At 48.2% G+C, this 10,376-nt stretch overlaps 1 pseudogene; it reads left to right on the plus strand.

Annotated features, from left to right (window-relative positions):
- The first annotated feature begins 9,421 nt into the window (after positions 1–9,421).
- On the plus strand, positions 9,422–9,728 carry LOC139018195 (large ribosomal subunit protein eL42-like; annotated as a pseudogene).
- Positions 9,729–10,376: the final 648 nt, after the last annotated feature.

Below are 10,376 nucleotides of genomic sequence, written 5' to 3' on the forward strand. Positions count from 1 at the left end.
GGGGGGGGGGGGGGGGGGGGGGGGGGGGACCTAGCCTGTTTTGCTAGGTGGATAGAGTGTTGGCCTGTGGACTGAGGGTCCCGGGTTCGATTCCAGTCAAGGGCACATGCCCAGGTTGCAGGCTCGATTGCCAGTAGTGGGCGTGCAGGAGGTAGTCAATCAATAATTCTCTTTCATTATTGATGTTTCTAACTCTCTCTCCCTTCCCCCTCCCTTCCTCTCTGAAATCAATTTTAAAAAGATGGGGAGCGGGGTGCTATGGAAAGTAACCTCACAGGGTGATCTGATCATAAATTCCTAACTGGGCAGGTCATGGTGGGTAGTCATGCCCAGGCCTATAACTTCTTTCGTGAAAGGTTTTAAGCCAGCCCTGTCCATTGTTCTTGTGCATCTAGGTTAACACACCGTTGAAATGCCAGAAGTAACCCCCCTCTGAGGGGCTAGTAACCCTCAAGAGAGCACATAATTAACTGGCCTGCAATCCTATCCCCACCTTGCTTTCTCCCATCTTCACATAATCTTCCTTACTTCCCTCCTTAATTTCAAAGACACAAAAGAAACTGCAAAACTGTCCTTCTCCAGATCTGAGATCTTGCTTTCCGGCAATTGTCATCAGTTTTGGCTCAAATAAACTCATAAAAATTCCCTATAGGTTTGGACATTTCTTACATTGACACTTGGGAAGGTCCCAGGTCCTTCAGCAAGGCTCTCAGAGGAACTTCTCCCTCAGGAACAATAATGGCCTACGGACTTTGGAGGTGGACCCCCACCCCTCCTGCTATCCAAAGGATGATCCTAAATGCTCCCCCAAGACCCTTCTACTCCCTCAGGGTGGAAACTGTCCTGAGTCAGGGTGCTGAGGGCCAGCCTTGAGATTAAAAAAATAAGAAACCATAAGAAGGAAGTTGTGTGGGCTGCCAGAAAAGGGGCCTTGTCTGTCCCAGGGCTGCAGTCCTGGCCCTGGTAGAAGGGCCAGGCAACTTCATCCTTCTGATGGGAGGGCCTGGAGTCAGGCAGGTGGATCAGGGACATGTGACAGGAAACTCTATGGCTTTCAGAAGGTTGCATTGACCCAGCAATCGAACTGGGATCCTGTAGGTATCGGTACCCAATAAACATCAGCAGCAGGGAGACCCAGCGGGAAGGGGGTGTGAAGGTCCATTTGGGCCTGAGGACCTCCCAAAGGGGGAGTCTCCGTGGTTCTGCTCTGGGCCTTGCCCAACGTAGGCCTGTTTTTCTGTCAAATGGTGATGCTCAAGATGCCTCCCCACTGGGCTAAGGCAGGTGGGAGGTCTCTTTAATTGTAAAGTCCTGCACGGTGGTGGCAGCAGGGTTATTAGATTCCTCCTTCCCCCTAAGCCAGTGATGGCAAACCTTTTGAGCTCAGCGTGTCAGCATTTTGAAAAACCCTAACTTAACTCTGGTGCCGTGTCACATATAGAAATTTTTTGATATTTGCAACCATAGTAAAACAAAGACTTATATTTTTGATATTTATTTTATATATTTAAAAGCCATTTAACAAAGAAAAATCAACCAAAAAAATGAGTTCCCGTGTCACCTCTGACACTCGTGTCATAGGTTCGCCATCACTGCCCTAGGCCCAGGTTGCCTGGGCAGTAGGACCCTGCAGGCCCAGAGGGCAGCTCCCAGGGCTCTAGCATTAGGGACTGGAGGGCAGAGGGTGGGGGAAGGATGAGACAGATGTGGGGAGATCCCTTCTCAGAAGTCTAGCATAATGGCTAAGAGCTTGGCCAGGGAGCCAAACTGTCTGGGTAGAACCTCATATTGTGTGACCTAGAACAATTTACTGAATCTCTCTGTGTCTCAGTTTTCCCATTTCTAAAATGGGTAGACTAGTGTGGATTTACTTCATTGCAACGGGGATGAAGTGAGTTCATGCACATGGAGTGTTCAGCACCATGACTGGCACACAATGAGTGCTCAGTAAATGCCACAGCTGTTAGCAGCTCTTTTCTTTTTTAAATGTGTTTTCTTTTTAAAAAATATTTATTTATTGACTTGAGAGAGAGAGAGAGACATCGATTTGTTGTTCCACTTATTTATGCATTCATTAGTTGACTCTTTTTAAAAATATATTTATTTCTATTGATTTCAGAAAGGAAGGGAGAGAGGGAGAGAGAGAGAGAAACATCTCATAATGATCAGCTGCCTCCTGCACGCCCCACACTAGGGATCGAGCCCACAACCCGGGCTTGTGCCCTTGACCAGAACCAAACCTGTGACCCTTTAGTCCACAGGCTGACACTCTATCCACTGAGCCAAACCAGCTAGGGCTCATAAGTTGATTCTTGTATGTACCCTTATCAGTGGTCAAACCCGAAACCTTTGCACATCAGAACTATGCTCTAACCAACTAAGCTACCTGGCCAGAGCCTGCTATCAGCTCTTGTCTCCTGAGCCCCCTTATTCCTGTCTGGCATTGTCGTTGGGTTGTGCCACCATATTAGTAATTTTAAACTTCCATTAATTTTCGTGTATTCTCCCCAACATATCCTCTGACATAAGCAGGTTGAACTTGTCAAGAGAAGACAGCAATTCCAAGGAGGCTAGCTAAGCCTGCCACCAGGAACCAGATAAGAAACCCAAGGACCACAACTAAGAAACCGATTTGCTCCAGAAAGATCCAAGATGGATTCTGAAACCCCTTTCCAAAGGACCCTTTGAGGAAATTTCATTAGCATACTAAAAAATCACACCCAGGGGATATATTTAACATTAAAATGAGACGTGATGTATGGCTAGGCATGTTCCAAGCATGTTTGGGGACAGCACATGCTCCCTTCGAAATCTGGGAACTCCATTTTCTCAGAAATCTCTGCCCCTGAGACTTCCTAACTCCCTCTCAAACCCTTTAAGACTTTCCTAAGTCCCCAGAATCAGGAAGAAGGCATCTTTAGAGCACAAGATCATCCTTCTTCATTCCTGGGCCAAAGAATAAAGTTTCTGATCTGCTTTACTGAACACAGTTTTGTTCTATTGGCCTGAGCAACAATGGACAGAATGATCATGATTTCAAGTCCTTGACCCACAGGGATTGGTGACAACATCTGTGTCCAAGGCATGGCCTTTTTCCTATGTCTTTGATGCTCGACCTGAAGGCAGTGCCTCCCTCTTCTCCTGAACTGGAGGAAACTAAACAGCCTGGGCTCACCCTGGCCAGTGTGGCTCAGTTGGTTGGGCATAGTCCTGTGCCCTGAAAGGTTGGCAGAGTGATTGGTCAGGGCACATGCCCGGGTTTCAGACTCAATCCCCAGTAGGGGGCATGCAGGAGGCAGCTGATCAACGATTCTCTCTCATCATTGATGTTTTTCTCCCTTCCTCTCTCTGAAATCAATAAAAAATATATTTAAAAAAATAAAAACAAAACAGCCTTGGTTCACCTGGAGCCTGGAGGTTGAGCAAAAAGCAGAGGAGGGCACTATGACATGTTGTCCCCCTCCCTTGCCCCCGATTCCAAACAGTTGTCAAAGGCCTGAGTCCCCTTTAAGAATTCTACACTCAGCGGCTCCTTGCATCCGCAGAGCACCCTCCTCAATGTCTGACAACTGGTTGCTAGGACAGCAGCAGGACACAGGGACACAGGGAGCTTGGCCATGACCAGGCAGTGGGCTAGACAGGAGTGAAATGTCCATACTCCAGACACAGTGGTTCTCAACCTTCCTAATGCCGTGACCCTTTAATACAGTTCCTCATGTTGTGGTGACCCCCAATTTCATTGCTACAAATTGAACATAATTAAAGCATAGTGATTAATCACAAAAACAATATGTAATTACATATGTGTTTTCCGATGGTCTTAGGCGACCCCTGTGAAAGGGTCTTTCGACCCCCAAAGGGGTCGCGACCCACAGGTTGAGAACCACTGCTCCAGAGGCTGGTTCACAGCTGGTGTGAGCAAGGCTCCATAGGGGCTCTGAGAATGGGGCTAAAAGCTCTGCCCTAGGTCAGGGTTCATTCCGGGGCAAAACCCACACCTGGAATGGGCCTAAACCAGGCTCCACTCTATAGGGCACGAATTGGAAACCTCAGAGCTGGTGTATTAAGAATATGCAGATTATGACCTGCTGAATGAGGGAACACAAGCCACCCACACTGGCATCAGAGCTCCCACTTTGGAGAAGTGAAAACCCAGGGGCCCTTTTGATTGAAGGCCCAGTTTCAATACATTAACACAAAGGAAGTAGTCACAAGATTTATTACTTGCAGATCCCAGAAGTGAGGAAGCACAATGAGGGGGAGGGAGGAAGCGCACTTCTCTGTCCCAGGTCACAAGAGAGCAAGAGATACAGAACCGGATAGCGAGAAGCACCCATTATCTATGAGGTGGTTGGAGCAAAGGCACTAATTTTTTTCACAGGCTCAACTCTGAGTGGTCATTTAAAAATGTGCCTGGGAAAAGCAAGGCAGGGACTTGTGGCAGGATCCTAAGCTCCAGGCCCTTATTTAAACGTCCAGACTGGGTGTGAGCAGGGTTGACATGCTGTGAAATGCCTAGGCGGCAACACAAAATGACTGTTTTCTCCTCCCAAGGCACTGATGTGCAGGCACCGCCTGCCAACCACTGGCCCCTGCCCTGAGGCTCTGGGTCAGCAGCATCTCCACAGGGTTCCCCAGGGGAGGCTGCCTCCTTCAGCACCTTCTAAATTTAGGGCTCAGGCTCTGTGACTCATTCTTGAATCTGCTTTGCTCCCTCCTCCAGGATTGTGCTCCCACGGTATTTCCAACCTCTGCTGCCTCAGACTGATTAATAAGGCCCTAGAAATCCTGCAGCAGCCACCACACCCCAGGCCACGCCCCCATCCCTCAGCTCAGCTCTGAGCTTCTCTCTGACCATGTCTGTCTGCCTCCCCTTACCTTTCCAAACGCTCACCTCCACCCTGCCACTCCCCAACCAGAACCTACCCAAGGGGCCATATGGGAGAGGTAGGGGCTGACTCCAAGCAGGACTGTGGTGGCAGTGGGAAGGAGAGAGGGAGCCAAGGCCTGCCCCGCCAAATTAGTTGCCAGGTGGAGTCTCACTCCCACCTGGAGGCTCTTGGTGAGTTCCTGGCCTCCCTAGGTTTCTCTTTTCCTCCATAAATAAGGGGTTTGAACCACAGTTGAAATGAGCACTGAGCCAGATCTCCACCTTCAAACAGGGTGGGCCAGGGGCAGGATATCTGACATTAGGCCCTGTATCCAGTCTAGGCTCCCCTCTAGCCCTCCTCCTTTTTTGCTCTGGGGACATAGGCCAAGCCCCTGCCAGCAACCTTTTTTAAAAAAAAATTCTTTATTGTTGCAAGTATTACATATGTCTCCTTTTTCCCCCATTGAACTCTCCTAGCCTGCCCCCGCCCCGCAGCACAGGCCCTAATCCCCCCTATTGTCTGTGTCCATTGGTTATGCTTATATGCATGCATACAAGTGGTTGATCTCTCCCCCCTCCCCCCACCTTCCCCTGCCTTCCTTCTGAGGTTTGATGGTCTGTTCCATGCTTCTGTCTCTGGATCTATTTTTGTTCATCAGTTTATATTGGCAGCCTTTTTTTTTTTTTTTACTTCTGCCCTGCCTGGAGGAAGGGTTGTGCATGACCCACACCCTGAAGGGGCTGGGAAGAGTACAGGGTCTGGTCCTGGTCTGACTGACCGGGGCTGTAATGTACAGCTTAACTCTAGACCTCAGGTTGTGGGGAAGGGAATCATGTTGCATGAGGAGGTGTAAACAGTGTAAACACTTGAGGTGCCTGTCCCCTGCCAGGTTACGAGTGCTAGAGGATGAAATGGGGACGGGGGTTTCCCCCTTGACTCCAGAAACATAGGGTCTCAGGGCACAGAGTGTAGGTGTCTGAGAGATGAGCATACCTGGGGCTGCAGCATCTCTGCCCCTGCTTGGCGCTAGAAGAACCCTGTCTGCAGCGAGCCTCAGCCCTGTGTTCATCAGTAACAACAGTGGCTAATGTTTACCGAGCTTGGAACATGTGCCTGGTGCTGTTCTATGCACTTAACAAGTCTTAACTTCTTTCATTCATAGTTATACCTCGAGACAGCCCTGGTTAAGGTTTCCTACTCCTCCCCAACATCTCCCCCGGCCCCCACCCACAACACTTTACAGACAATTCAATGTTCAGAGAAGGTAGTGAACGACACGAAGCCACAGCGTTAAGTCACTGGGAAGGCGGGTTAAGAGCCAGGTTTGACTACAATGTTGGCTTCTGTTTGCTACCCCCAGGTGGCTCTGCCCCGAGTATACATTAGAGACTCAATAAATGTTTGATGAAGATGTTTGATTGCTGCCATGTAATGGAAAGATCCCTATCCTAGTTCAGTTGTACCCCAACTCCTGTGTGTTGGGGTAAAACTTAACCGAGTCCTTTCCTCCTTTAGCCTCAGTTTCCCCCAATGAAAACAGAGATTAGTGAAGACCCAGAGAATTAGATACTTGGATGTGGGGAGGACCTTGGATTTCCATTTCTACAAATACTTGCCTTTCATGACTTGCCAGAGGAGGGGGACCCATCTGCAACCAGACCTCAGGGTCTCCCAGGCCCTCCCCCCGCCTCCCCCCAGAACCTCTAAGTGCACTCCAGAGAGGAACACCTAGGTACAGCCCAGCTCCATCGTTTCAGAGACAGAAAAGTTCACTTCCCAGCTGGGCATCTGCCTGATCCTGGGGGCTATATGGTGTGTCCATGGTGCCACCTGGCTATTCCACCTGACTGGGAGAGAGGCTCCCACAGCCTCAGTTCAATGTGCATCCCTTTCTCTCATCATTACTCAAGCCAGCCAGGGTATCAACTTCAGCCGCTGCTGGCCCCACCTGGAGTCACCTGAGTGCCCAGTTCCTCCCACGTTCAGAAACAAAGCCCAATACCCTCCTATTCCTTTCCATTCAGAGTCTGATCCCTTAGAACTACGCCCACATCTGTCCCACCTGGACTCCTCCCCTTACCTGGGCCACTATCCTGAGAGGCAGGGTCTGTACAGATCCAGCTACACTGTTCTCTTTCTCCAGGATTCTCCAGATCTTTCTTAGTTTCCTGCTTCTTGTAGCCATCTCAACAGAGCAGGGCCCTCTTCCATTAGGCCTAGGTTGGGTAGAAGGATTGGAACTAGAGTCTCCTCCATGCCTTCAGAGTAGTCTGTGTCTCTAAGACAGTATTCAACAAAAACACTAATCCTTGGTGCAGGGAAAGGCTCCAGGACCAAAGGCAGGAGGGCTGGGCTTTTAGCCCTTGTTCACAGACTGCTGAGACCCGTAGAGCAAGCTCCTGCCCCTTTGAGGCCCTCAGTTTTGCAATCTATAGAAAGAGGAAATGGGCCCCTCAATTCGCAGTCACCTGACTAATAATATTTTGCCCTTATAGACTGCTTGCGAGTTTAGTTTCACTCCTGCATCAGATTTGATCCTCCCAACAACCTACTTCCATTTACAAATGAGAAGGCTTAGGTTCCCAAGGGACCAGAATTGCCCAAGGTCACACAGTAAGTCCCAGGCAGAGCCTGGGCTAGAGTCTGTGAATCCTGAACCGTCCATCTCTGGTCCCCCGAACTCTATTATACTAGGACTCTGGCTGTGTGACTTTCTCTGACCCGTTGTCCAATCTGCAACAGGGCTGCTGTGAGGATCAAACTAAGGCAATGGAGGAAGCTGTGCTTTGCAAACCATAGAGAAAGGACAACAAAAAAAGACGGACAGTTACTAATTCTGTTATCTTGGCTAAGGCGCCCCCAGGTGTCCATCCCGGGTCGCTCAGCTTGCGCAGGCGCTCTTTGGTGTTTACAGCGGCCGCCAGGTCCTGCATTTGCGCCTGCGCTTCCAGCCGGGGCTGCCCAATGTCCGCAAGCTGCACGTTGTCGGACGCGGCCACAAGTACTGCAGTGAGCTCCTTGGGGCCCCTGTCAGCTCCCAGGCGTCTCCAAAGCCCCGCAGCAGTCGCAAACTGAGAAATGGCAGGAAGAAGCAACAGCTCGGTCTCCATCCTCCTCTCCTGGGACTCCAGCATCTCTGTCACCCGTTCAGTAAACCACGAGTGCCGGTTCTGGCGCCCCCTCACGGCAGACATGGCGGCCGCAGTGAATTAGACCAGAGTGGCCCATGCACTGCCTCGTGGGAGCCTTAGTTCAGGGCTAGAACCTTTCTGGAGTTGGAACGCGGTAAAAACTACATTTCCCAGAAGCCCAAGAGACAGAGACGCAGAAGGGCCCAGGGCATGGCGGGAGATGGAGTTTGGGGACGGTAGTGGGTTTGTGCTGGCAGAGAAACGAGTTAGAGCAGTTGAACTGCTTGCTCTGGTGTTCGCCTTGCGTGTTCGAGGTACGTAATACATAGTAGCTGTCATAGGAGGAGAGTAGTGTTGTTAGAGCTGAGTTTGGAAAGAATACTCCTCATTACCAGTATGCACTTCCTACAGGGCTTTCACCCCCTTAACTCCTTATAGACTCCTCTCAACAGGCATCAACATCGCCACGGCCTCTCAGTTCTCTTACTGAGGTTGAATAGAACGTGTTTGGGGTGATCGAAATGTTCTCTATCTGTAATAACACAACAGGGACTAGTCTGTAGCTACCAAACACTTGACATGTGGCTAAGTGCCATGGAGAAATAAACATGTTTTTATTTAATTAATTTTATTCTTTAAATAATTTAAATTTAATTAATCACTTAAATTTAATTTAAATAGCCACCTGTGGCTAGTGCCTACTCTATTGGACAGTGTCGCAGTAAACTAGACCTCTTAGCATTCAACACCAACCATCATCTTCCTGCTTTGTGAGACTTACACTTCAGTTTTCTTCCTGCCTACTCACTACTCTTTTATGTTGAATTTTTTGTTAAACTTATTGGGGTGACATTGGTTAATAGGATCATATAGGTTTTAAGTGTATAATTCTATTTACAAGATCTGTGTATTGCACTGTGTGCCCACCACCCCAAGTCAAACCATCTTCTCTCGCCATATACTACTAGGCCCTACTCACTACTCTTAATCTTTGCAGATTCCTTAGCTGTAAAATTTTTCCCAAGGACATACTGCAGTTATAAAATGTCATAACACACCATCTGTTGAGTAACTACTTTCTTACTCACTGAGCAACTTTGTTTTCTAAAATCATAGACTATCAGAAACTTTGCTGTTGGAAATTATATAAGTAAGACTGAAACTCCAACCTGGAGGATCTAAATTGCTAAGCAGACAGGGCTTACAACCCAGAAACAGAGATTCAGATAAGATTTCTGAACATAATATACCACATTTACCTTAACTTTATTCTTTCCAAACAAACGGTACTCTGGGTTCACTTAGCAATCCAGACCTGATGTTGGCTGCTTTATACACAGCTATTTGCTTTGAGCCATCAAAATATTGCTTCATTTAAATGTCACCTAGCTTTTCCGTGCTGATAGCGCTCTCACAAACATGGCGAACATTCCTAAAACCTGCCGGACTTTCTGCAGGAAGTGTGGCAAGCATCCGCCCCACAAAGTGACACAGTTGGGCAAGGACTCCCTATGCCCAGGGAAAGCAGCATCATGACAGGAAGCAGAGTGGCTATGGTGGGCAGACTAAGCCGATTTTCTGCAAAATGGCTAAAACTACAAAGATTGTGCTGAGGCTTGAATGCAGTGAGCCCAACTGCAGATCTAAGAGAATGCTGGCTACTAAGAGATCCAAGCATTTTGAACTGGGAGATAAGAAGAGAAAGGGCCAAGTGATCCAGTTCTAAGTTTCATATTTTTTTCTTTTTTAAAAAAATATATTTTTATAATAAAAATAAAATAAAACAAATCTTTTAATGGATTTCAGAGAGAGGAAGGGAGAGGGAGAGAGATAGAAATGTCAACGAGAGAGACTCAATTGGCTGCCTCCTGCACGCCCCCTACTGGGGATCAAGCCCAAAATTTGGGCAGGTGCCCTGACTGGAAAATCTGGTTCAACGCTCAACCACTGAGCCACACCAGCTGGGCTAAACTTCATATTTTGTTTCATTATGTGACAATACAATCTTGAGGATAAAAATAAACAAATAAATAAGTAATAAATGTCACCTACCCTTCACCTCTCTTAAAGCCTATAACTTACTTTTCCTTTGTGTTCAGTGGGACAGCACGTGGTTCTTCTGGTGTGTTGTCTTCCTTGTTGCAATGGATCAGTAAACCTGACTTTGTTGGACTCTGGGTGTGTCCCTGGCAAGCTTTAGCTGATTGGGCTAGAGCAGTCTGGAATACTGGTATCCTCCAGGTTCAGTCACTCCACATACTCTTTTTAGATAACCTAATTTACTTTCATCCATATGCTGATGACTCCCCAACTTCCAGCTCGGGCCTTTATGCTGCCTCTGGGACACCTTCTGGTTGACTTACAGGTCCCTTAA

This window comes from Myotis yumanensis, unplaced genomic scaffold (genome assembly GCF_028538775.1).
Source record: "Myotis yumanensis isolate MYYU_CA2020_CCGP unplaced genomic scaffold, mMyoYum1.0.hap1 SCAF_10, whole genome shotgun sequence".
Lineage (NCBI taxonomy): Eukaryota > Metazoa > Chordata > Mammalia > Chiroptera > Vespertilionidae > Myotis > Myotis yumanensis.